Source organism: Cynocephalus volans, chromosome 8 (assembly GCF_027409185.1).
Source record: "Cynocephalus volans isolate mCynVol1 chromosome 8, mCynVol1.pri, whole genome shotgun sequence".
NCBI lineage: Eukaryota > Metazoa > Chordata > Mammalia > Dermoptera > Cynocephalidae > Cynocephalus > Cynocephalus volans.
This window is the reverse complement of record NC_084467.1, coordinates 105,306,835-105,331,741: the sequence shown is the minus strand read 5'-3', so window position 1 is coordinate 105,331,741 and position 24,907 is coordinate 105,306,835. Positions and strand designations below refer to the sequence as shown.

At 41.2% G+C, this 24,907-nt stretch overlaps 1 protein-coding gene across 2 annotated transcripts in view; it reads left to right on the top strand.

Moving 5' to 3' along the window:
• The window catches only part of TBX15 (T-box transcription factor 15), a 100,909-nt gene that overhangs the window by 16,944 nt on the left and 59,058 nt on the right, over positions 1-24,907 (top strand). The gene's annotated exons all lie outside the window — the stretch shown is intronic.

Below are 24,907 nucleotides of genomic sequence, written 5' to 3'. Positions count from 1 at the left end.
CTAATGCATGTCTTTTGGGAGTCCACCACTCCAACATGGTGCTTATAATGGATCCTTCATAGAAAGGGAATGTGACCCAGGGACTCACCGCTAGGAGGGGGCACATGACAACTCACCAAGATCTAGTTGTAGGTTGTGAAAGACCCAATTTGCACACCTCCAAGGGACAACAGGGCTCTTTAGATGCCAAAGCGCATTCCAAGGAGCATGTATTGCCCATAAAGTTTTGAAAGTTTGTTATTCACTCATCAGCATTATTCATTCATCAGATTCTTAACTAAATTATAGGCTTCCCTTCAGGACTGTCATGGTCCAGAAGGTCAGGATCAACAGCCACAGAGAGTAACCCAAGAAGGTCACCTCCTCGAGGCTCCTGTAACAATGACATAGATTGAGCTCCCTCTTTTCTGTTTAATAAAGATGTGGGACCTGTTGAGTGAGGGAGAAGATGGGATGAACCCGAGCTGTAGGATGTTGGGAGGGGCCTATCCTTCGAGCTGCACTGGGTACAGGGAGTTAGTACATTTGTCCAGGATGTGAAGGACCTTGGTACGGATACTCTGGGGAAAGAGATGCCCTGACCACTGTGCCAGTTGCCCTTCATGACTTGCAAGAGGGCTTCTCTTTAACCCAGAGATCTTGCTAATAGTTTATACTAGATGTCATATTGATTATGACATTGGGGCCATTCTGTCTTAGGAAAACCCCGAAACTAATTTTCTAATCCCACACACATTTATGCTCTTCGGAAAGGCTTGGAGTGCCTGGTACTCAAGATTGCGTTTGTGACCTGCTTTCTTTTATCTGGAAGGCCGTTTGGGCAAACAGGGTTATGCCCGGTGCCTAGTTTGATGACTGTGCTCACTGCAGACTGTAATATACAGCATCCACATCACAAGATTCTCTTTAGATGGGAAGTGTGGTACCAACACTCTGTTTTGGAAGCCCAAACCAGAACCACTGGACCTTCAGCCTAGATTCCACACCGAGAGATTCTGGACCTTTCCTTCTTCATCCAGTAGCACTGGCAAAGCAGCCTGCTTACCTACGAGTGCAAAATATTATCAGCGCCAGCTCTTCTGATATTCTGAGTTGTCTCTGTAAATAAATCTGTATTTTGTTTTAACTAGTGGGACTTGTAAATTAGGTGATGCTATACTTCACTTTTTGAAGTATGTGAATTTTCACCAAATGTGTAGATAGAATTTTGGGATAATAAACTTATTTTTTCAATGTACAGAGTATTTGTTATCTTTAGATGCTCTAGAGTGAAACGCTATGCAGGACAAAAAAAATCCATTGATAAAATGAATATAAATTCCTATTGCTCTGGTAAACCAGATTTTCATACACCAAATTTACTAAAAGCAAATCATCCTATAACGGATTCTGTATTTCACTTGGAGCTTGAAAATTGACCCATTTTGGGTACTTGATGTCTTGAATTTTACCTCCTACATTGTCAGGCTCACAGATTTAGTGTGTTTCTGCCTGAAAATAAAAGTGTCCAGTTTCGGGGATTTTCTTAAAAAAAAAATCCAAAATGCTTTACAGAGGTCAACATCTAAAACATTGCTTAAGTTATGGCTAAAGAAAATTTCCTAATTCCATTTTCAGAGTAGAATATGGAGTGAAAAGGCTCCTGTGAGGGAAAATGTCAGACATCTACTAGGAGCAGGAAACTGGCAATACAAGTGAATCATTTACCCTCTCTCGTCCTTATTTCTCCATGTAAATGGAGGAGAACGCAGCATGCCAACCAGCTGTCTTTTAGAGGCAGTAGAAAATAGCTTTGCATGGCATAGGTGGGCTGTAGTTATTATTATTGTTCTCTTTAAGACAATTAAAAAACGCATTTTATTATAAAATTTTCTAAACACAAAAGTACCACAAACCCTCATGAACCCATCATCCACCTTTAATGCCATCGATATTTTTGTCACACATCTCCCACCTCTCTTTTATCTTTTTTGCTGGAGTATTTTAAAGCAAACCTTAGACATGCCATTTCACCACTAACTACTTCAGTATTTGAGTAAACCTCAGAAATAGGTCATTTTCTGACAGAAACACAATGCCACCACCATACATAACACGATTAATACTAATCACTTGATATCATCTTAGTTAGTCCATACTCAAATTTCCCTGATTTGTTCAGAAACTATTGATCCCTCATTGCCACCAACTCTATCTTCTGACCTGCTTATGGTTCTTTCAAGGATGCCACATGCCGAGTGAGATTCCATCCTGGGTTGACTACCTAATATACCTGAGGGTAGGTTATCGATACAGCCTCTTCTCCAGAGACTCCTTTTAGGAGGTCAGACGGGGAGAAGGCATTGAAATGTGTGATTTAGAAAAGTCCTCAGGTGATTCTGATGGGCAGCTAGGTTTGGAAACCACTGTTCTATACCACTATCTTTTTTGTAGGAATGCCCAAGAAAAAAGGGACTGGAAAGCGTGTATTTGGCCTGTGGTAAAAGTGCTCCAGAACCTGTGTTTTTAAAGATATTGTAACAGTTCTACCAGAACCCAAATAAATGTCATAACTGAGAACATTCATTACTGTAGCAAGGTCAGAAAATTACTTTCTGTTTTAATAGGAATGACTTGTGGCTATTGTAATAACGTGGAGCAGTAAGTAATATCTGATTACAGGCTCCCTAGGCAAATGAGGCTCAGGATGTTTTTCTAGTTGTGGCAAATACAACTTATTATTTTATAGAGGTCGTGGAAAATGAAACTCCTTCAGGGTTTTAACATTGACAACAGAACAGTACTCTGAAAGTGAATTAAATTAGAATTAAATTTAATTTTATACAGGCTAACTCAGGGAGCTATGCCCAGCATTTGCAACTCTTAGAATGATATTTAGACCTGAATGAAACACCGAATTGAATGAAACACAAATTTAAAAGTGAAACATTTAGTTGAGCTTTTCTTTTGTCTGTGTGGCTTTAAATAACTGCTTTGACTGTTTTGTCTTCTACTTGTCCCTCCCCTTCACTTAACTGATGGATTGGATTCACTGACTCGGCAGATGAGCTGCTGTTTTGATGGAGTACAGCTATGTTTGTCAGTCACACAGAGAACATAAAACCTGAGCTTGATGGTGGTGAACACATTCTTTTAAATCATCTTGACTGAAATATTGTATAATAATGCTGCTACTTACAGATAATTTCTATAATTTTTATACAGTGTTCCTACCAGTGTGGAATCTAAAGTGACCACCAATTATGGAGTCATTTTAGTCCTTCAGTTTTGAAATTACTTGATTAGATGCTTGACTAAGTCAAAACAATACTAAACAAACATGTTGATTAGTTTCTTGTTACAAAAAGTTACTACCAATCACTTGCAGATTTCTCAACAGTAAATGTGCAGTTTGGAGAGCAATGTCATTCGTCTGCATAGCTTGATATCTGGTGAGTACATGTGTGAAGGTCAGTACTATAGGTATCACAGGGCCAACACTTTCCTTTTTCTCCTGTGGCATTGTGCTTGTACCTCTAACAGTACACTGTAGCAACAGCACTGGAGCGCAATTATTTGTTCACATCAATGCCCTTGACTGGACCAGGTATTTCCTATAGGTTAAGGGTCTGTATTTTCTATCTCTGTCCTCACACCATCCCTGGCTTGCAATAACTGCTTAATAAATATCTGTGGCAATTAATGAATTAATCATAGCTTTGGGTTTTGTTTGTGCCAGCCTATCAGACTGACTGTTTTGACTGAACCAACTGCTGAAAAATTCAAATTGCTGGCTTTTCACTGAAAAGGTTACTTGTGTAATACTGCTATTATTTTACATTTGTATAGCAGTTTATTTTCTCAAAGTATTGTCTGTCCCAGGATAGAAAATCAAGTTGGTAATTTCATTTGATTCTCGCAGAACCATATAAACTGAAGCTACTAGTGATCTTATCTTAGAAGTGGGAAAGTCAATGAAGACAACTTGATCAAGACCACAGACAGCATGAGTAGAGCTCTGGGAAAGATCTGTTGCTTTCCCACTAAAACCCTCAGCCTCAGTCCCCCCTCTTTTCCTTCCTCTGGGCTGTGCTGCAGGCAGGCAGAACACCATTTTACACTCTGAGGGTTCTGAATGTGCAATGCGTTTTCTCCTAGTTCCATAGGTGTCTGCTTGAAAGCTGGGCCTATAGGCACCTGGTAGTGATGTGGAGGGTTTCCTTCACTTTTTTGAGGAGCCAGTGTTCCTGTGCCCAGAATGTCTACCTGTATGTTTCCTCAGCTGCTGCCTAGGGGCACCTGTTTTGTACTGTTTTGTTAAATCCTTGCTTGGAGACCGTGATCATTAGGTACCTCCTTCTGGGGATGGGCCTCTGATTACCTGTTAATTCTCTGTCTGCTTGGTGAGTGTATTTGCAGGTTTTCCCTCAAAGACTGAATCAAAACCTCAAAATCACAAGATCGGTTCCGTTCTTTTTCTCTTAATGTACCATGCTCACCTCGGTGCCTTAGAAGATCATGCTGGCCTGCAAGTTTCCATTCTCTAATAGGCTGTGGTGGCAGTTGTTGCTTATTCTCCTCTTTTACTTATAAATAAATTTCTTTAAAAAACCCTCATACTTTGTACACATGAAAAAATTCAAATAGCCCCCCAAACAGTGAAAAACATAAAGTGAAAGGTAATCTTCCATCCCTAATCTCCTAGCTTAGCATCTCAGGATAACCACTGTTATGTTTCTTTTGAATCATTCCAGATAAATGTATGATGTGTATGAGTCATTATATGAATGATGCATGTGATTCATGATACACACACACACACACACACACACACACACACACACACACACAGACCTTTAAAATGAAAACACAAATTGTGGCATTATACATATAGGAATTTGGACTTTATGGTTTCAGTTTTGAGCTATTGTATTGGCGATTGTCAAATAGTTAAATTTGCAGGTCATTCCCTTCCCCTGTTTTAAAACTCACATAGTATTCCATTATGTGAATCTATCGTAACTTTTATTGAACTTATTTTAATGAACCATTAGGTTGTTTTCAGTCATTTGCTTCTTTAAATAAAGTGCCATGATTATTTTGGGGCACTCTTGTGATAGCATTTATAGAATAAATTCTAGAAGTAGACTTGTATAGTTGAAGTTATGGCATTTAAAATTTAGATTACCTTCTAAAGGGTTGTTTAATTTGCACTTCCACCCATGGTGTATGACAGCCTATTTTCCCACCCACTTGCCAATAATATATTAGAAAACATTTTTATCTTTGCTGATTAGTATCCTTGTCTTTGAAAAATGCTTGCAAATTGATTTTATTATAAATTCCCTTCAGTTCTCTCCCCTCCCTACTTCCCCATTTTCTCTTACAAAGGTTAAGTTTATAGACCTGTAGGGCAATTCCCTCTTCCCTTTAAACACGCACAGAGTTTTGTTTAATCTCTCAGGCTTCCCTATTCCTCCATTTATTACCAATCATTACTTTAACTTATTCTTTTAGTATCCTGGGGTGCAGGTCTTCAGTGCCGGAGGCTTTCAAGGTGTAGAATAAATAAGAAATGGCAGCAAATATTTCTTATTAGTGAGGAAGAAAATAAAAGGCATGTCACTCAGGGTTTCTGGGTGCAACTTTGGTTCAATTATCTTCAGATGTTTAAAATCAAGGCTGTTTCCAGACCATTTCAAAGAAGGGCAGTGCAACCTGCTGAGGCCTGTGTGAAATGAACACCCTGTTACAACTAATTAGTGTTACTGTTTTCCTTGCAGTTGGGGGTGAGAGGAAATATATGAAGGGTGTTTATCTCTTCCTGTAGTAGGAAAGAATTGGAACCATTGGAAAAGCCTGGAGGGGCACCCAGACTATGACTCTGACTGTCTCTTCCCACTTTTCTCCACAGAAAGGCTTTGAGCAGTTATGAGCCATGTTGCTTATTTGACCCCAAAGCTTTATCTTCTTTGACCCATGCACATTGCTTCTGGTTTTTACAAGAGGCCTAAGACAAATAGTCCATTCATTTAAATTCAACAACTACTTAATGAACACTTACAGTATGCAGATGAGTAAGGAATAGTATCTGCCTTAAGGACCTGAAAATCTAGAAACCAAGGATAATCAAGTAGGTATTTGGAGCCACTGCAAATTTGTGAGGAAGACAGTGGTTACTTGTGTAGGCTAGGTTTGAATTGTGACTCTTTCCCTTCCTAGCTCTGAAAATGAGTGCTGATTGCTTAACTTTTCTTGACCTCAATTTCCTTACCTATAAAGGTTTGTTGTAAGAATTACATAAAATCATCCATAGTGATCAATTAATGTTAGTAAGATTATGTAATCAGGACTGTGCCTTAGGAAGATTCATGTGACAGTAGTAGGTAAGATGGTGCCTTCGTCATAAAGCACGAAATGGGGAAAGATAGGAAATGGGGAGATCAGAGTTTTCTCGGGAGAGGTTAGGCCTCATTGCAGTGACAAATAAACCCTGAGATCTTAGGGGCTTAATAAATGCAAATTTATTTTTTGCTCACTGTTTCAGTTACCAGTTTCTGAACTTAATGCTTTAAAACCACCGTTTTATTTGCTCCCAATTCTGTGGGTCAGGTATTCACAGCACATCAGGATGGTTCATCTATGCTCTGTTGTGGTATCTGGAGCTTCAGCTGGGGTGGCTCAAATGTCTGGCTGAGATGGCATGACAGGGGACATATGTCTACAGTCTCTGTTTTGGCCTTTGGATTGTCTTCTCAGTTCTCCTCCATGTGGCTTCTCTATGTTGGACTTCCTCACTGCATGGCGGTAGGACTCTAAGAGCATGTGTTCCAAGAGGACAAGCTCCACTGTGCAAACACATATCAAGTCTTGCATCATGCTTACAAGAGCCCTGTTGGCTAAAGCAAGTCACATAGCCAAACCCAGAGCCAGTGTGGGAGATACTGTACAAGGGTACAGATGCTGGGAAGTGGAATTCCTTGATTAGGAGCCACTGATATAACAGCCTACAATGCCGAGAGAGGTCTAGACATCCTCCAGCATGGCTCTCTTCTGAGTGGTGACTCAGGGACCCAGTCTGCTTCCATTTTGTAGCTCCACCATCTCAACAAATGGCTTCCAGAGTTTCCATGGCCAGGGAAGGAGGTTTCACTGGGGCCTCAGCCTGCAAATTAAATATGTCACAGTCCTTTAGCAAAAGTTGATCATAGCCCTGACTAAGTGCAGAGGGCCTAGGTAGAATAGTCTGGTGCTCATGAGGAGAGGAGAAAAAATAAGAATGAAACTAGGAATCTCTCCCACAGTCCCTTAGGAGGATGCCTTTGGTAGTCTAGGTAAGGGGTAATGCAAGTCTCAAATAAAATATTTGAAGAGATAATACAAAGGAGAGAATTGATTCAGTGAAAAGAGCCTTCAAATGCATGGTTAGTAATAGTTTAGGTAAAATAAATATCCATCTAGAAGATTTTGAGTCCTTGAGACAAAGTATCATTGTCATTTAATGCAGAAGTTGATTGCTTCTGGCCAGAGACAAGAGTAGTAGCCTGGTTCACTTTAAGAGGGAGTGATGAAGTTACCCTTCTCATCATCAGCTAATTTGTCATTGTGCATTGAAGGTATGTAGGTACCATTTGAGATCACAGAACTTCAAAGCTGTTTCCAGGCTTTACCTAAAAAAGCTAAATTGGAACAAATCGTAAGCTCACTTAGCCAAAATATAGCAGTAGTGGTCAGTAATAATTGTCCCTTATGCAGTCTTCCTTAGAGTTTTGTGAAAAATGAATGTGCCTTCTGTACAACTCTGACCTCAAAGAAGAAAGAAATTTTGTCTGGTGGGATTTGGATTTAATGTATTAGAATTTTTTGAAAATTGGCATATCCCCATGATATAAATGGTAACCCTACCTTAGTCCTTACAGCCCTTCCGTAAAAACAGAAGTTGACTGTAACTGAAAAAGTTCTCACCTAACTGTCCAACATATTGGCTTGTAGGAGTGCCAAAGCTGTTACAGTCTGCTTCAGCACAGGTACCATAGTCTGCCTGGATTGCTGGAGCAAGTCTTGTCTCAGCACTTAGACTCTCTATACCTTGAGGGTAGGGATCATGCCTTCACCATCTTTTCATCCCTCTCAGAGCTCAGCAAAGGGTCTCCCATGTGGCAAATACCCAGGAGATGTTCCCGGACGTGACTCAGCTTATCACGAGAAAAAACTGGACTGGACAGGGTCTATTTCCAGCCCTGAGGAGAGATTTTGAGAAAAACCTTTTTCTTCCCTAGTCCTCAGAATTCTCACATGTAGAATAAGAGGATTTAGTGAGATGAAACTTCTGGTCCCTTTTAGGCCTCTATCATCACGTTTCTGTTTCAGAGAGTCAGAGGGAGGGCCCAGAATTCTGACTTTCAAATAGTCATCGGGTATTCCTCTGACACCTTCCTTCCCTGCATGCTCTTGGAGTAATGCTGCTCAGCCTCAGGGCGGACGGTGGCCTTATCCCAATGAGTGCTGTGCAAACATTGAAACGGATGCATAGCACGACCCTTCTGCTCAGTTTCAGTGGAGAGAATGAATCATGCTTTCATCACAGCGATAGTTCATTCACTCATTCAACAAACAGGGTACCAGGCCCTGGGAGGCACAAAGATGAATAAACACAGTCCCTGCTCTTAAGAAGACAGACATGTAGGTAGGCAAATGTAATACAGGGTGAGAGATGAGTGCCCCGATGGGGTATGGACAGAGTCCGCCGTAGCACAGAGCCTGGACTGGGAAGGGGGAGTCAGTAAATCTTTTTAGTCTGATTCCTACCAGGTTTCCCTGCATCAGGGCCTAGATGAAGAAAGACCTTGCATGAACTCCCAGTCCGTGGGGGCCACCCCTCTCCTGCTGCCCCTGCAGCGCAGTGTGACTGCTATCCCCCTTCTTCTCCCCAACCTCTCCCACTACTGCTGCCTGCAGATCTCTGGCTGTGATTGCCCAGTGCCGATGACAGCAGAAATAAAAAATTGCTCCTCCCTCGCACCAAGAGGATGGGTTGGGCCAAGGCCAGGATGATTAAATTGTGCTTCGAGCCACTGCTATGTTGAACAGACCTCGGTTTCTGTCCTCCCTCATCCCTTCAAAGCAACAAGTAGCAAACATTTGCGATGACTGAGTCAGAGTGGCCACTTGTCCCTATTTCCTCATGCCCACTTGACTTGGGAAAACGAAGCCGGCTCACTCAATAGCCTGCTTGGGAGGCTGTGTCATCTTCTATAAATTACAACCTTGTGCTTTCTGCCCTGGCATGTGCTTTCTCTGCAGCCCTTCCCCTCGTTCTCCAATTTGGCCTCCTGGTCACCCTCTGTGTTGTGCAAACTTGGGTGCTTTTTGGGACCGGCTCTCTTTTCTGGGGTCCTGGGAAACTGGCAGCTATGGACATCAAAGCCTGGAGAAGCTCAGTTGAGTCTAGCCACTCGAGTCAGTCACTTCAAAGGTTAGATAAGAGAGCTGGTGGCAAGGATGAGGGCGCAAGTGCAGCAGAGAGCTGCAGGTGTTCTCTCGGTCAGATTTGCATCCAGTTGTTTCCATTCAGCTGCAAAAATGCATGGGGCTCTTGAAACCAGAGCTTCCTGGTGTGAATCAGATGAAACCTGAACTGGGCGGATGGTGGTGAGTTTTCCAGTGCAGGCCTAGTGGGTGTACTTGGGTGGAAAGACACGTCAGGCCCATAAACACAGCAAGATGGAGAGGTCGCCAAAAGCGGAGGCAGAAATAGCCGGGGGGTCCCCCCATCCTGTCTCACTGAAATCACCAGCTCCTGCCAGACATTCTTTTCTCTTGCTCTGCCTTCCCTCTTTCTCTTCTTTCTTTTTCTCTTTCTCTCTCCAAGTTTTGTTTTGCTCCAGGGACTCTTCATCTGGCCCTGCAGTTGTCTTGCCAATCTCCAAGTTGCTGGACCTTTTCTTGGAGTGCAGGAGAGATTCAGAGAAGCTGGTCTCTGTCAAGGGCTTCTTCTCTTTGGGAAGCTGCAGGAAACGTGCCTCTCAGCTCCACCACAAGGCAATATATTCCAGGTGTCTGTACAAGGAGGAGAAGTTGGCTCCCAACTCCAATTTTAATCAGAGTGTTTTTGAATGTGTTGAATTTATTGCAGATATCCATGCTTCTTCTGGTTTTGAGGTCAGATTTCATCTCTTTTTCTTGGGGTCTACATGTAGCTCTCATTGCTCTCTGAACTGAGTTCACTCACTATTTAATAATGATGAATTAGGGGGCTGGGGTAGGACTGACACTGTTCTGGAAACAAATTTTTATGTTTTGCTATTGGTCAGAATGTTAAGGTGATTTTAGGAGACGGGTAAAACACAGTAGTGATCAAACAGGTGCTGCAGCGACAGTAAGTCCAGTGCGTGCTCATCTCAGCTTGGCAGAGATGGTGTGGTTTTTTTTCAGCTACAGTGACTGGAGACCCTGTAGTACTGATGGAAGTCAGGTAATGGAAATATCAAGGACCATCATCTCTCAGGCACTGGCCTGAGACACCTCATACATTGCATGTTCAGAAGCAGAAGCCTTGAACACCTGGCAGAACACAGTTTTCTGCCTTCCAAAGGAGAGCCGATGGGCTCTCTTGCAGATATCTATAAATACATGCTCTTATTTGCCTGAAAGCTTTCTGGCATAGGGACAGAGTGTATTCTCCACAGCCCAGCACTGAGAGTTGGGAGGATTCAGTGAGGTAATGTGGGAAGCATCTAGCAAAGATCCCGGTGCAGAGGAGGCAAGTAATTGTTGAACTTTCTCCCTCTATTCCACACTCATTTTTTCCCCTTATTCCAACCTTTTCTCACAAGGAAAGTTACCAGCACATGCATTTAATTTCACATTACACATATATATCTAATAGAAGATGTTATACCCTTTGTTGACTGGTAAGATGACATCTCTCAAAGGCAGAGAGCCTCCCTATTAATTAATATTTATAATACTAGGACACTAATCATGGTCTTCTACCCATTTTTAATCAATCTTCCCTCTTGCTTATTATTCCAACCTCTATCTTCACTTCTCCTAAGGTGAGACAGCTGTTCAATGTTTTCTTTCTTTGGGACCGGGCCATTGGAAAGCAGAGGCAGCAGGACTGGCCAGGTGGAGTTGGCAGGGAGTTGGTGAGCACCTCAGCATGGCCTAACGAGACAAGACATTGGTGAAATGTAGGTTACAAAATGTGGGGATTTGGCTGCTTCTCTGTGGGAAGAGGGGCTGGTGGGGACATACAAAGATATTGTGGTAGGAGCAGAGTTAAGCCCTAGACTGTGTTCCTCAGGGCAGGGCCACGATTAGGGTGAGGCAAACCTCACCTCACTAGTCAAGATAAATAATATTTTAGTGCAGTATTTTAAAAACTCAAAATTAACATAAGAAAATCCATGATGAACTAAATATCAAATTATTGGAGTGATAGTGGAGCCTGAGGCAAAAGGAAAAGCCAGTAATACCAATCTTGTCTGTGTTAGTCTGCTCAGTCCATAACAAAATGCCACAGACTGGGTGGTCTAACCACAGAAATTTATTTTCTCATTGTTCTGGAGGCTGGGAAGTCCCAGATTAAGGCCCAGCAGGGTTGGTTTCTGGTGAGGGCTCTCTTCCTGACATGCAGATGGCCACCTTCTTGCTGTGTCTCACATGATGGAGAGAGAGAGAACAAGCTCTCCGGTGTCTCTTCTTATAGGGGCACTAATCCCATTGGACCAGAGCCCCACCCTCATGACTTCATTTAACCTTAATTGCCTCCCCAAAGCCCCATCTCCAGAAACTGTCACATTGGGTATTGAATCATATAAATTTTGTGAGATACAAACATTCAGTCCATAGCACTGTCTTTATTTTACTTAATAGATTGATAATTTTGTTAATCACAGATTTTTATATTAATTTTGATTTTTAAAAATATTTCATCAAACTGTCATTTATCTTGATTACTGAATTTTTTGCTGTCCCCTTAAATTTTGTACTCTAAGCCAGTGCCTTACTTACCTTACCCTAGTCCTAGTTCTCCCCTAGGGAAACCCCAACTCCTGAATTTGGGTTGGGGGCAGTGGGCCAAGGCATCAGTCTGAGCTAAAAGGGCAAGGTCTGACCACTCATTGGATTGGTTCAAAGCTGACCAAATCCTTCATTTCATTTTTCATCCTCAATTATTGTCAAGTGCATGGTTGCATTTTCAGTGCTTAATTATTTTCATTGTTCCACAGTAGTTTGCAATTTTCCCAATGTTGCAATAATTAGTTAAATGCAATATTCAATAACCAAGTCTAATTTCATAAATTTCTCATATGAATGGAGGAGGCAGGAACCAGAGAACCCATTCTGAATCTTCAGCTTTGTCAGGCAATCTTTTGTTGTGATTTCTGTAATGTTAGATTTAATCTAATTTTAAAGACTATGAATGTATTTCAGCTGTCTATTGATGTGGTTATTTTTTCAATATCTTTTGGATTTTTCCAAAATGGTTAAACATTTTTTTAACTTTTATTTTTTATATAATTTTAAATTTATGGAAAAGTTACAGGAATTATACAAGGAACTCCTGTCTGTATACCCTTTACCCAATTTCACTAATAGTTTATATTTTGCTCCATTTTCTTTCTTTGTGAGTGTGTGTATGTGTACATATATCATTTTTTTCTGAATCATTTGTTAGTAAATTGGAGTTCTTATGCATCAATACAATCTGTTATCTAATTCAGTCTGCATTTAAATTTCACCATTTGTCCTAATATTCATTACCAATATTCTTTTTTCCTGATCCAAGTTTGAACACAAGATCATTGCCTTAGTCCGTTCAGACTACTGTAGCAAAAATACAATGGACTGGGTAGCTTATAAACAGAAGTTTATTTCTTATAGTTTTGGAGGTTGGGAAGTCCAAGATCAAGGCACTGGAAGGTTTGTTGTCTGGCAGGGGCTGATTTCCTGGTTCCTAGATGGCTCCTTCTAGCTGTGTCCTCACATGGAAGATGGGGCAAGGCAGATCTAATCACCTTCCAAAAGCCCCACTTCCTAATACTATCACATTGGTGATTAGGCTTCAACATATGAATTTTGGGGGGACACAGATAATCAGACCATAGCAATCATGCATTACATTAGGTAGTCAAATTCCTTTAAAATCCTTTAATCTAGAACAGATCTTCAGCCTTTCTTTGTCTTTAATGACCTTGTTATTTTTTGAAGTGCACAAATGAGTTATTTTGTAGACTGTCCCTCATTCTGGGTTTGTCTGATGTTTTTTCATGTTAGATTCACATCATAAATTTTGGCAGAAATAGCACAGAAGTGTTATTGCACATGATGATATATTGCACGTGACAAGTGCACATGATGTTAGTTTATCTTCATTTTGGCATTGCTAATTTTGATCACTTGGTCAAGGTGGTGTCAACCAGTTCTCTCCACTGTAACATTTATTACATTTTGATATTAATAAGTAATTTATGGGGAGATAATTTGAAACTATGTAGGCACCTTATTCCTAATCAAATTTTCATTAATTTGTTTTAGTATCCATTTACGCTTTTTTAGCTCCATCATTTTGTCTATATTTATTAGCAGCCCTTCCACTGTAAGTAAGTGCTTTTCCTTTTTATTCATTCATTCATTCACTCACTCATTACTTTAGTGTGGACTCATGGGTCCCTATTATATTTAATGAATTGTAATGTTACTATAATTATTTATTTTGATACTCAAATAGTCCCTGACTTGGCCAGTGGGAGTTCTTTCAAATGAGCTCTTGTATGCTCAGTCGTGACATGCCACCATTATTCTTTGAGCACTTTCTGGTGCAGCAAGATGTTCTAAGCTCACCTTTACTTTTCTTGCCCCAGTAAAATTAAGTTTTAATTTATTAACTATTGTCTTTTCATGGGAGGCTATTCTAGCTGAGTATGGGGTTTGAATTCTATGTGGAAAGTCTACTGTCTGGATGTTACTTGTCTTGCTGTACTGTGCAACATATTCTCCATGTGATGTCCTCAGCCTTTACCTTGAATGGATGTTGTCAGTGAGCCTAGAATGTAGTCATGGAGTTGAAGCAGGAGAATACGACCTCATGTGATTTTCTGCCTTTTTTCACTCCCTCATTGCCCTAGAGCAGGGAGTTCTTCTCTTTGTAAAATTGCTCTGAGAGCTGTGCTTCCAGACACTAGCAGAAGGAATATTGCCTAGCAGAAAAGCGTGCCAGGGGTTCCTGGCCCAACAGTTTTATATTTCCATACTGTCTACACATTAGATTACAAATGCCTTGGGGGCAGGGCGCTACATTATACTTATTTACATTCCCCATTGTATCTGCTCACTAACTATTCATTGATTGATTAGTTTTCTGGAACAATACCAACTGCTTTGAGATGTTTGAGATGGGAGATATAGTGAGATTTGTTGACTTGAGTAAGTAAAAAGTTTTTTCTGTGTTAGCTTAACCTTGTGGCCCTGGGTAGGTCTGGACTTTCCCTTATAAAAAGCAAAATTGCTTAGCAATTCCAGACCTCACTTTTTCTCAACATCTCTCTCCCTCTCTTTTTAAATTTAAATTAAATTTTTTTTTTTACTACCTTTTCCCTGTTTAAAAGGCAGATAGCCTTTGGAAAGAAGGAGACCTCTATGTATTCAAAAAGTCCTTTTTAAATGAAAATAAAACCATGGCCCACATGATCTCCAGTGGTGAGTTGTAGGCAAACTTAGAGCAAGGAAGGCCCTTCTGGCAACCTTAAAATGACACCATGTAGGTGTCTCCTATGCTGCCCATGAAGATGGATTCTGGAATGATGGCTTACCTTCTCCAAATTCTCTTCTTGGGCCTCTTAGGTTTGTTGAAGCCTGAAGCTTTATATCTTCTAATTCTTCCACCCAAGGAAGTGCTTGGCAAGTGCTCCTTATGGTGCAGGTAGGTTCTGGTGGAACTTGAAGGCTGTACTGAAAACAGACCTATCAAATCCTGCAGTGCTCCCAGCCGAGATGCCTGTGTGCATTAATGGTGGAAACCAGCAGTTGCATTAGGGAAATCCCCCAACCTGAAATGAATATTGGCTTGCGTTATTAATCCCAGAAATATTTCCTGCCTTTGAGATTTGCTGGTAGGCCATGCTTGCCTTAAGTTAAAGGATCAGATTTTGTTGTAAGCGCTTGAGCTCTCTTACTATTTTGGGTAATCACCTCTCTACACACATATGCTTAAATCAGGAGCTGGAGCACAGTGATTTCATTGACTTTTTCCTGTGCCTACATTGGGATCTCTTCCTTGGTCAAGTGGATGCTTTTGATGAGTTTGCCCCCTTCTGTGACCATGTTGTAGGGCTTTTGATTAGACAGTGCTGTATGTCATCCACCTCTATGTTGACAGGTGTTCCTCCAAGTGAGGACAAGATCTGTCCCATGGTGGATGGCAACTCTGCCCCTGGGATCTCCTGCAGACAGACTGTGCTTTTAGAACTGCCTTGTGCTTTGATCTTAATTTACCTGTTGTTTTCAATATCACTGGAAGCCAGGAAGAGGCCAAATACCTGATGTCCATTCCAGGGTTGTGATATTGCACCTACTCCAAGCTTCCTTTGGTCCTTGCTTTGGCAAGCCCAGCAGGGACACTCCTTGGCTTTCCTTGGTCTTCAAGGGTTCATCTAACTTTGGTGATTTGTGACATTTAGTCTTCCTATTATGGTTTGATTTGATTTCAGGTTTGGGGAAAAAGAAGGCTCTGACAGCCCACTGGAAGGTAGCTGATCAGACTGATGCTCTTCCATGTGTTCACATGAAGATCAGTGTTCTCCCAGTCACTGCCTGGCTATCATGTGGCAATCCTTGAGGTATAGACCCTTGGCCTTACTTGGTCTTCCTGGTTATGAGAACATAGAAGAGTGGGCAAAAGCCACTATAGATAGCTTATGGTATTCGTAAGTCCGTTTCCACTCCTAATAAAGACAATTCCTTGGTCTTGTCAATTTTAGACCTTTATTTAGATCTGCTGAAATAATGTCTACTTTAGTAGGGGGTAAGAAAAGATTCATCAAAAAAATTTCACGTAGTGAAAACTATTGTTGACCTTCTTGAGAGTGAAGACTAATAAACTTAAAAGAAAAAAGGAAATTTGAAACAACCCCGTATATAAAATGTTAACATTGGTTTAGGAAGACATGGGTTTCAGATAATTCCTGTATGTGTAACATCATACATATTATGTACGGCTTTTCTTGTTTATCTTCTATTTTCATCTGAAATCTTATTGAGTGAGCTGTGAAATAATGAAATTTTATTTTAAAATGTGCTTTATGATTAGAATTGTGAGTAAGTCACCTTTGCTATTCTTTCTAGTTGGAGTGAGGTACTGAGGGTTGCAAGAGCATGGGGGTGGGATGTTGGGAATGAGTGAGATGGTATGGACCCCATATTTCTATTGGGAGTGTGGAGGAGTTGGAATTCACCCAGATACTATTTTATATCTTCTTATTTTTATATTCTACTTTACATTTATACGATATCTGGTATTATATATTTGGTTGGCTGGCTGACTCAGGTGTCATAGGAATTAAAACAAAGAGGAGCATTCAGAATGAATTAAATTCCAGTGGCTCATTTATGAGGGTGAAGTAAAGAGGACAACCAAAAACTCACTAGTCTAAAAAAATATCAGTGGCCTTAATGAATTTAGTTACAAAATCAAATCTTAAAGAGTATTCTCTTAGCTGGCCACAGGTTTTTCTTAGAAATCAGTTTCTGGCAATATGGAAAAATGTCAGTATGAGGTCTGTATATTTACAAAAAGGAAAGAAATGCCTCCCTTTCCTCCAGCCTTCTTTTGTGGCTGGTTTCCCTATTTCTAAAGTGCTGTAAGAAGCCTGAGCTGAGGGTGGATCTAAATATGGGATGCTCCATTTCTTCAAGTGCTGAAGGCCTTTGACTGATGATAGTTGATGGAGTTTGGATGTGTTGTCCCCTCCAAAACTCATGTGGAAGTTTGATCCCCAGTGTGGCAGTGTTGGAAACTGATAGAGTCATGGGGGCGGATCCCTCATGAATGGATTAATGCATTCCCTGGGGGAGGGGAGATTAATGAGTGAGTTCTTGCTCTATTAGTTCCCGTGAGAGCTGGTTTTTAAATAGACCCTGGCACCTCCTCTCTCTCTCTCTCTTGCTTCCTCTCACCATGTGATCTGCTGGTACCTGCCACTTACTGCCATGAGTAGAAGCAGCCTGAGGCCCATGCCAGATGCAGCTGTCCCAGAATTGTAAGCCAAATAAAACTCTGTTCTTTATAAGTTACCCAGTCTTAGGTAATTCTGTTACAGCAACACAAATGGACTAATACAATAGTCCTTCCTGGTGGTTTTCTGTGCCTCATATTCTGAGATAGCAGAATTTCAAGTAAAAGAAGCACTTGATTTCTGTCTTTTGTGGATCCTAGCGCAGGTTGTTGGCCAAGGAAAAAGCACTTGTTAGCTTTCTGAGCAGAGTGTCTATTCTACTTGCCGAGCCTCCTGGGGCTCACCCACTTGAGAAGTTCAGCTATACTTCATGTGGGTGCCCAGTCTGGGCATCTGTGGATGTTTAGGGCTACATTAGGGCAAGACTGCCCAAGAGAAAGAGGGCTTAAATACCTGGAACTGATGGTTGGGCCCAGGATTGTAATAAGTCTTATGAAAAGAGTGGACCTTTCAGAGAGGGATGAGAACTCACACTTAAAATAATTGAGAACTGAGAATCTTGCTTTCAATCTGAAGACGTGTTTGGTTTTAAGCACAGAAAATCATTTTTTAAAAAATTGCACTCCTGTAGTGTACTTGTGTCATCTTCCACTGCGGCCCTACATTCCTGCGAGCTGAAGGCACTGATAGAGGGTCACATTCAGATTTCTAACACTGGTGGGGACAGGGCCCTCTCAGGCTTGCAGCAGGGATGGCATAGGGAAGAGACATAACCTTGTCAGGGCTGTAGGAGTGGTGAAACAGTGAGGCCCATATAGGGACAGGGGCACTGACATCCAGTTAATGACCTCTGCAGTGTGTGGTGCAAATTGGCAGGGATGAGAGCAGGAAACAATTTTGGCTGTGGTTTCTCGTGACCTTTAGGTTTTGCCACCTGGAATGAGGAACAATGGGGTGTTGTAACCAAGGCCATGAGGCAACGCAGGAAAAAGGCACCTGTGGTTGCAGCAGGTGAACTTTAATGACTGCCAAGGAGAGCTCAAGAGCCATTTGGAGACCCTGCTTGCCCAAGGGGGAGGACCAGGGCCTGGGATTCCACAGATCTCATGCCCTGGGCTCAGAGCCAATGGCTGTTGTTATTGTTACTCAAAACCCTTCTAGTGGCCTTTCTCCAGCTGAGAGAAGTAAGGGTGGCATAAGTTACCCCTATTCCCTAGCAGAGAGTTATCCCTGCTTCTTTTTCTCGGGAACTGAATGTTACTTGTGTGTGGAACCCCACAGAACTGAATGTAGGATTATTCTAAGAATTTAGAACATCAGGCCAATTGGAGAAGGTATTGCCTATTGTTGGGAGATAAACTTCTTCTCCATTATGTTGTTATCCTTATGACAGTTGGAATCAGTACATTTTTAGTCCCTGGGTAAGGAGAACCTTTTCTCTCCTGTCAGGGAAATTTATTCCAAACTAGGTGTTTTATGACATTACAGATGTAGTCATACTTTGTGGTTTCTAGTCATTTGCTTTCTGGAATCTTCTGCTTTTATTACATGTAGCCACATAGCATATAAATTGTGTAATGATTCTGTTTGTTCTTAAAAGTTTAAATTTGTTGCATTATGAAGATTGGTCATGTGTGTTGCATTTTGGGGGCCATAGATGCCAGCACCTTTTCAGAGTGCCCCAGTGGCACGCTGGACTTTCCTGTGTTTGCTGCCTCCTTTGGCAAGGAACCAAGCTCACATGCTGATGTTTAGGCTGACCCACCTGCTCCCCCAATGAGAAATGTGAGGCATATTGGGCTTTTATACCAGCAAGCTTTGAGAAGCTGAAGCTGTTCTTTTGCCTTATTTATCTTGGTGATGGCCTTTGAACTATGTCTGGCATTCTGAGTAGAGCTTTCCTGCTGGAGAATGGTGAAGAAAAGCCCATACTTATCAGGTATGAATATCAGATCTTCATTTGAAAAACAAAATATTAACAACAAAATCACATCAGAGGTCATTCAGCTCAGGCTGGCGCCACTTAAACGGGCTTCTCTGGGAAAGCCTCAGCCAGGCCCTGTATTTGGAGTGTGCTCTGAGGGAAGGTGCTTACATAATTTTTTCTGCTGCTATTGGCAGATACTTTAATGGTCCAACATGGCTCTTGTCCTCATTTAAACTATGTTTAAGGCCAGAAATGAGACTGCATCATGTGTCCTTCTGCTCCGAGGATGCATGAAGAAAGAGGTCCTCTCTATGCTGGTGAGTCTCGGCTCTGCATTAGGTGGCTTCATCTTGGGTCCTTCATCCTCAATCCTTTCTCTATCTCCTTTCGGAGGAGAACAAGTCAGACATGGGAGGAAGCCACAGGCCTCAAATCAGCAGAGAATCTCTTCTTCATGATCCATGCATTCCTAGACCCCAAGGCTGTGTGATTGTTACTGTGAAGGAATACCTTCTATCCCTGAAGTGCCGTCCTGGAAAAATTGTGTTGAAGTTGTAACACTTCTTCCTTCACACTCTCTATCTACTCCTCTGAGTTGTGCCACATGGCCAGAATTTTACCAAGTTTAAAGCAAAGTATTTATTGTGTACTCGTGCTAGTGGCTAGTTTTTCAAGCTAGATGTATGGAGTTACATTATTTTCAATGCAAATGTATCTTGAGGACCATAGAATGGAAATTAGAACTGTTTTGGAGAATCTGGGTTGGGTGACGTCTACAATGATGGGTCATATAAAAGAGTTTAAGACCATTCTTGCCTTGAGACTTTGTGAAACTCATTGAGAGATCTGGAGACAGCCTGAACTGTGGATCACAAGTTCAAAGCATCTGTGTTTTCCTCCCACCTGCTCCCAGTTCTCGGGGTCCTGTCCATCTGGACCACCTTGAGCCACTGAACCAGTGCTGACAGAGAGGCAGACAAAGTAACAGCTGCTTCAGTTACCCACAGACTTGAGGCCTCAGCTAAGGGCATCATAGCCAGGTCTCTGCCAAGGCCTTTGGCTTTCTTGAATGACTTGATCACACACTGATGTTTCAAGGCTGGGTGCTCCCCAGCTGGAGCCTTAAGAATGCTTGCGTGGCATCCCTAGAGAAGAAAACTAACTTGAAAGAAACTCCCACAAAGTAAATCACCAGGACCGGATGGTTTTCATCCAAGAGTTGGGGAGGAAATGAAGTGTGAAATAGCACAGATACTGATGAAGACATTAGTTCTCCATTAAAACCACAACTGTGTCAGAGCAGAGGAAGTTTGCTAACATGATGACCTTATTGCTAGAGAGAGATTAGTGGCCTCTCTGAAGTCTCTGGAAAACCTGGACCACTTGGAAAGGATAACTTAAAATATAAATAGTGGCACAATAGCCTCTATTCTCTGAAAGCAGGTAAGAAGGAATATTGTGACAATTTATGCATGGCAGAATTTTGGTAGAAACTTTGGAAGGAATATGATAGTGAATATGTAACATGTATGCTATTTTCTATTCCTGTGTCCATGGCAGACATCACTAATCAATCCTGTACTCGTCTCCCTAAGCTTGGATTGAGACTCATGCTGCTCAATGTCATGCTCTCAGCTGTTACTATCAGATGACCAGAGTTGACATATATGTTGAAACTCATTTGCCCTCCCCAGAGAGGATGTATTTTTATCATGGATCATATTGGCTCATAATTAAATTGTAATTAATGAAAAGAAGAAAGTCTTTCACAGGTAGTTCAGGAGCATTACAAGAAACATGTCACATTCTTTCTTCTAAGGATTGAGTCATCGGAACATCTATCTCTAGGGATAAATAGTTTTGTGAGAACTGAATTGAGATATGTAACCTCAACCTAAGCCATGGTAGGGTCTTTCTGGAGAGAAGAGAAGTCAATTTCTCTGAGGCAACAAGCAGCATGTTTCAGAAGGTCCTTTTGACAAATGAGAATCAACAGTAACATCTTTTATCAGGCATCTTCTTGTGGAGTTGAAAGAAAGTTGTAAATGCTGAGTCCTGACATAACAGTGACTCTGTGGGCAAAGGAGAAGTGAAGTACTCTTAGACAGAAGAGCTACATCGAGGCACAGATGAGAAAAGAGACCGGAATGTTGGACCATGGAGAAACTGAGTAACTTTGTGGAAAACCAGAGGATTCACTGGGACTGGCTTTCATTTCACACGAAGGGAGCAAAAGACCATCTGTGCCACAGGTCTGGAATCCCATGAGGCCTGTCCATGGAACACTTTGCCATTGGATTGAGCAAAGCCTCCTGTCACTGATAAGATTAAAGCAATTTGGTTATAATAATCATCCTGCAGCCTAGTGATGTCCATATAAAAGGTATGTGATAGCCAGTCTCCTGGAGTGGATTGTAATCTGACCATTTAAAGAAGGTATCTCCTGCACTTCCATGTTCATCACAGCTCTGTTCACAATAACCAAGACATGGAACCAACCTAAATGTCCACCGATGGATGATTGGATAAGGAAAATGTGGTATATATACGCCATGGAATACCACTCTGCCATAAAAAAGAAAAATTTTCCCATTTGCAAAAACATGGATGAGCTTGGAGAAACTTATGTTGAGTGAAATAAGCAAAGCACAGAGGGATAAATACTGTATGTACTCACTCATAAGTGGGAGCTAAGAGAGAAAGAAGGAAGGAAAGAAAGACTACAGAGGTGCATTGGACTTGCAGAGGGAGAGAATATATCTAGGGATACAAAGTGGAGTGGGAAAAGGGGGATGGGGAGGGAGGTCAGGGATAATTGGGGGGATAATTGGGTGGGGGACACAGGCTATAATCAGTTTGTAGTAATGGGCATGCTGCCAGCATGCATCTGGCCATCACATCTTAGGCAAGAGTGGTGACAATTTTCTTTGTACCTCATGAATATTCATAACCAATAAAAAAAATTAAAGAAGGTATCGGCCTGCCCCCATTAGGGGAATGGGATAATTTGCTTGATCAGTGAAAAGTTGCTACATCTGTTAATTAACAGAGAATCGGAGTATAGGAAAATGCACTTAGCATGAGAGAGACCCTACCTCTGTGATTTCTCATTAAGTCTCCACTGGGGATATAGGGCAGGTGATGTGGTTCAGAGACCACAGAAACAGTGAAATGATGGGGCCCATTGGTCAGCTAACCTGGCTACTAGTCCCCACTCCATCACAAGATAACCCATGACCTTTCTCACATCACAGAATCATAGGTGATGGAACGAGCCTCTGGGGAGGTCGTTTTATCTAGATCTTTGCCTCAAGGGAGCAAGTGATTATCATCTCCATTTTAAAGATGAGGCAATAGTTGCTCAGCAAGAGTAAATGAAGTATCAACCTGGGGGGTTGGGCATGGATGAGTGACAGGAGAGAATCCAGGCTCCCCACAGACAGGTCTTTTCACTTCAACACTCAGCCTCTCTGAGTCTCAGTTTCTTTTCTCTAATGGGCACTGCAGGGATTTAGCAAGTTTGAATTTAGCATGCTGTTTAGATCAAATCGAGAAATCTCCTTGGGTTAAATGATTAAAGGTAGTGCTGATAACTTACATTTCTAAGGCACTTTATAGTTTACAAAGTGCTTTCTTTCATCTGCGTTATTTCCCTCTTTTAGTGACTCATGGAGTTAGGTAGGCAGTAGGATTCCTTATCCACTTTTCACAGATGGGTTGCTAAATGGCTCCTCACGTTCATGTCTCTACAAAGAGTCAGAACCAGGGCTCACATTCCTGCCTTCTGATTCTGAATCCAGGGTTCCTTTTGCCATAGAATGACAAATAATGCAGAGTTGACTCTATTTATCATTCGCTTTAATGACAGCAGAGAGTCTTCAGCGTCACTGTGTGGTAAAAATAGACGTTTAACTGTGAGGGCAAGGAGGTTCTTGGTAGCAAACAAACAGCTCACCAAAATGTTCTCTCTGGCAGGCTCAGGCACACAGCATTTAGGAAAGCCTTGGCAGGACTGTGTGGGCAGCTCCCTATGCCACGATGCTTTTCTGAGGGACAGGGGGAAGGGGAGAGAGAGAGTGTGAAAGAGTAAAAGCAATAAGGTCAAAGGAAAAGCCCCATTTTCATTCACTTAAAAATATTTATAATCCACTTATTTCCCTAAAAGATTTGAAATGGATTGTAATTTACTTCACTTATATATACATGTATGTGTGGCTAAAGTAAAGATAAATGGGAAATAAGAAAAGATACAGAGATAGTGAGGTGGTCTCACGTGACCATTTAACACTAACCACTACACAGAGAAACAACCACTTCATCTTCACAAGGGAGACAAAAAATATTTTTATTAGGATGCACCACTAATATTCTGTGTTGCATTCTTTTGAATATTTCTCCCATTGTAAATATCTGGCTGAGGGGAAACATTTTACAGCAGAAAAGAGCTTGGAAAAATGAATGTTTGTCCCATTTGAAGAAAACCTACAAACCAGTGGTCCTTGGCCTTTTAAAGTCATAGACTCCTTTGAGAACGTTATGAATCCCATGCATTCTCTTCCCAGAAAAATGTAAGCCGTCACAAATTCAACTTATGATTTTAGATGACTTATAGACCCTGAAAGCCTATCAATTAACTTTAGATTAATAACCTCTTTATTTAAATAATTAATAATTAATATCTTAATAATTATAAAGGAATTTCTATAAAGGAATAATTTTTCCTTTATAGGAAGATTCACTGCATTCATTTGAGACGACTGTAGTTAAAATGTAGGTGTATGGCCAGTGTCACACAAAATATTCTGATTTCTATGAAATTTCTAGCCTATAACAATTGCATTTTATATATGTACTCATTGCACATTCACTTATAATTTTACCTTAGTCTTTTATTGTTTTTTTAAAAAAATGCTAGGTGTAACATGAACTCCATTGTAATTTGAATATGAGAATACTTGTGTAATACTTGGTATAATAAGGAAAATCTGCCTTCACTGTTAAATTAATTTTGATTATATGTAGAATATGGTATACAAAGTAATACTCTAGTATATACAATAGTTCATACGCCATCAATAAAATCTCATCCTCCAGACTTGTGAATTCTTGGAAAAAATTACTTCCATATGTTTCTAAGTTTTTTGACTGGTTGGTGGTGGTCCATTGATTCTAAATATCTGACCTGTCAAAATGCCATCTTTAAACTCTAGTGATGCATAGAGGCTTGGAATTAGCTGGGGCTGAATTTATTATAGAACAAAGAGAGGTGATGATTAACACGCCCATCTGAGCAGTAGGGGGGAAAATAATCCTTGAATGGATTAGATGCCATGATCCTAAAACCACATTCTCTGAGTGTTGGGTTCTTGCCCAGAAATGGGGAGAGGCCAAACATTGATGCCTTTTAAATGACAGGATGTCTCCATGGGACTCTGGTGGTCAGGGACACTGGGGCAGAGAGTTGGGAATCAATTGGGAAAGAGCTTTTCTTTGTCCTGTGATTTGTCAGAGTTGAGGACCTAGACCCACTTTGCGTGCAGTAACCCTCAAAACTGACAGCTTTCCGATTAGTGTTATACAATATCAGTCTGCATGTCTGAGTGGAGATTATATTAAAGTGTAAGTAAACGGGACTTAATTTTTTAGCCACTAACCAGAATTAACTTAATTTTTGAGGGACTCTAGTAGGTTTCTTTCAAGACTGGCATAGAGGCTGAAGAAGATGAAGTGAACTATTATATACTGTGCCACTAAGTTGACTCATAGACAGGCATAGACATAGATATTCACTGGCAATATCTGGTAGATTCTGAGAGCTCCC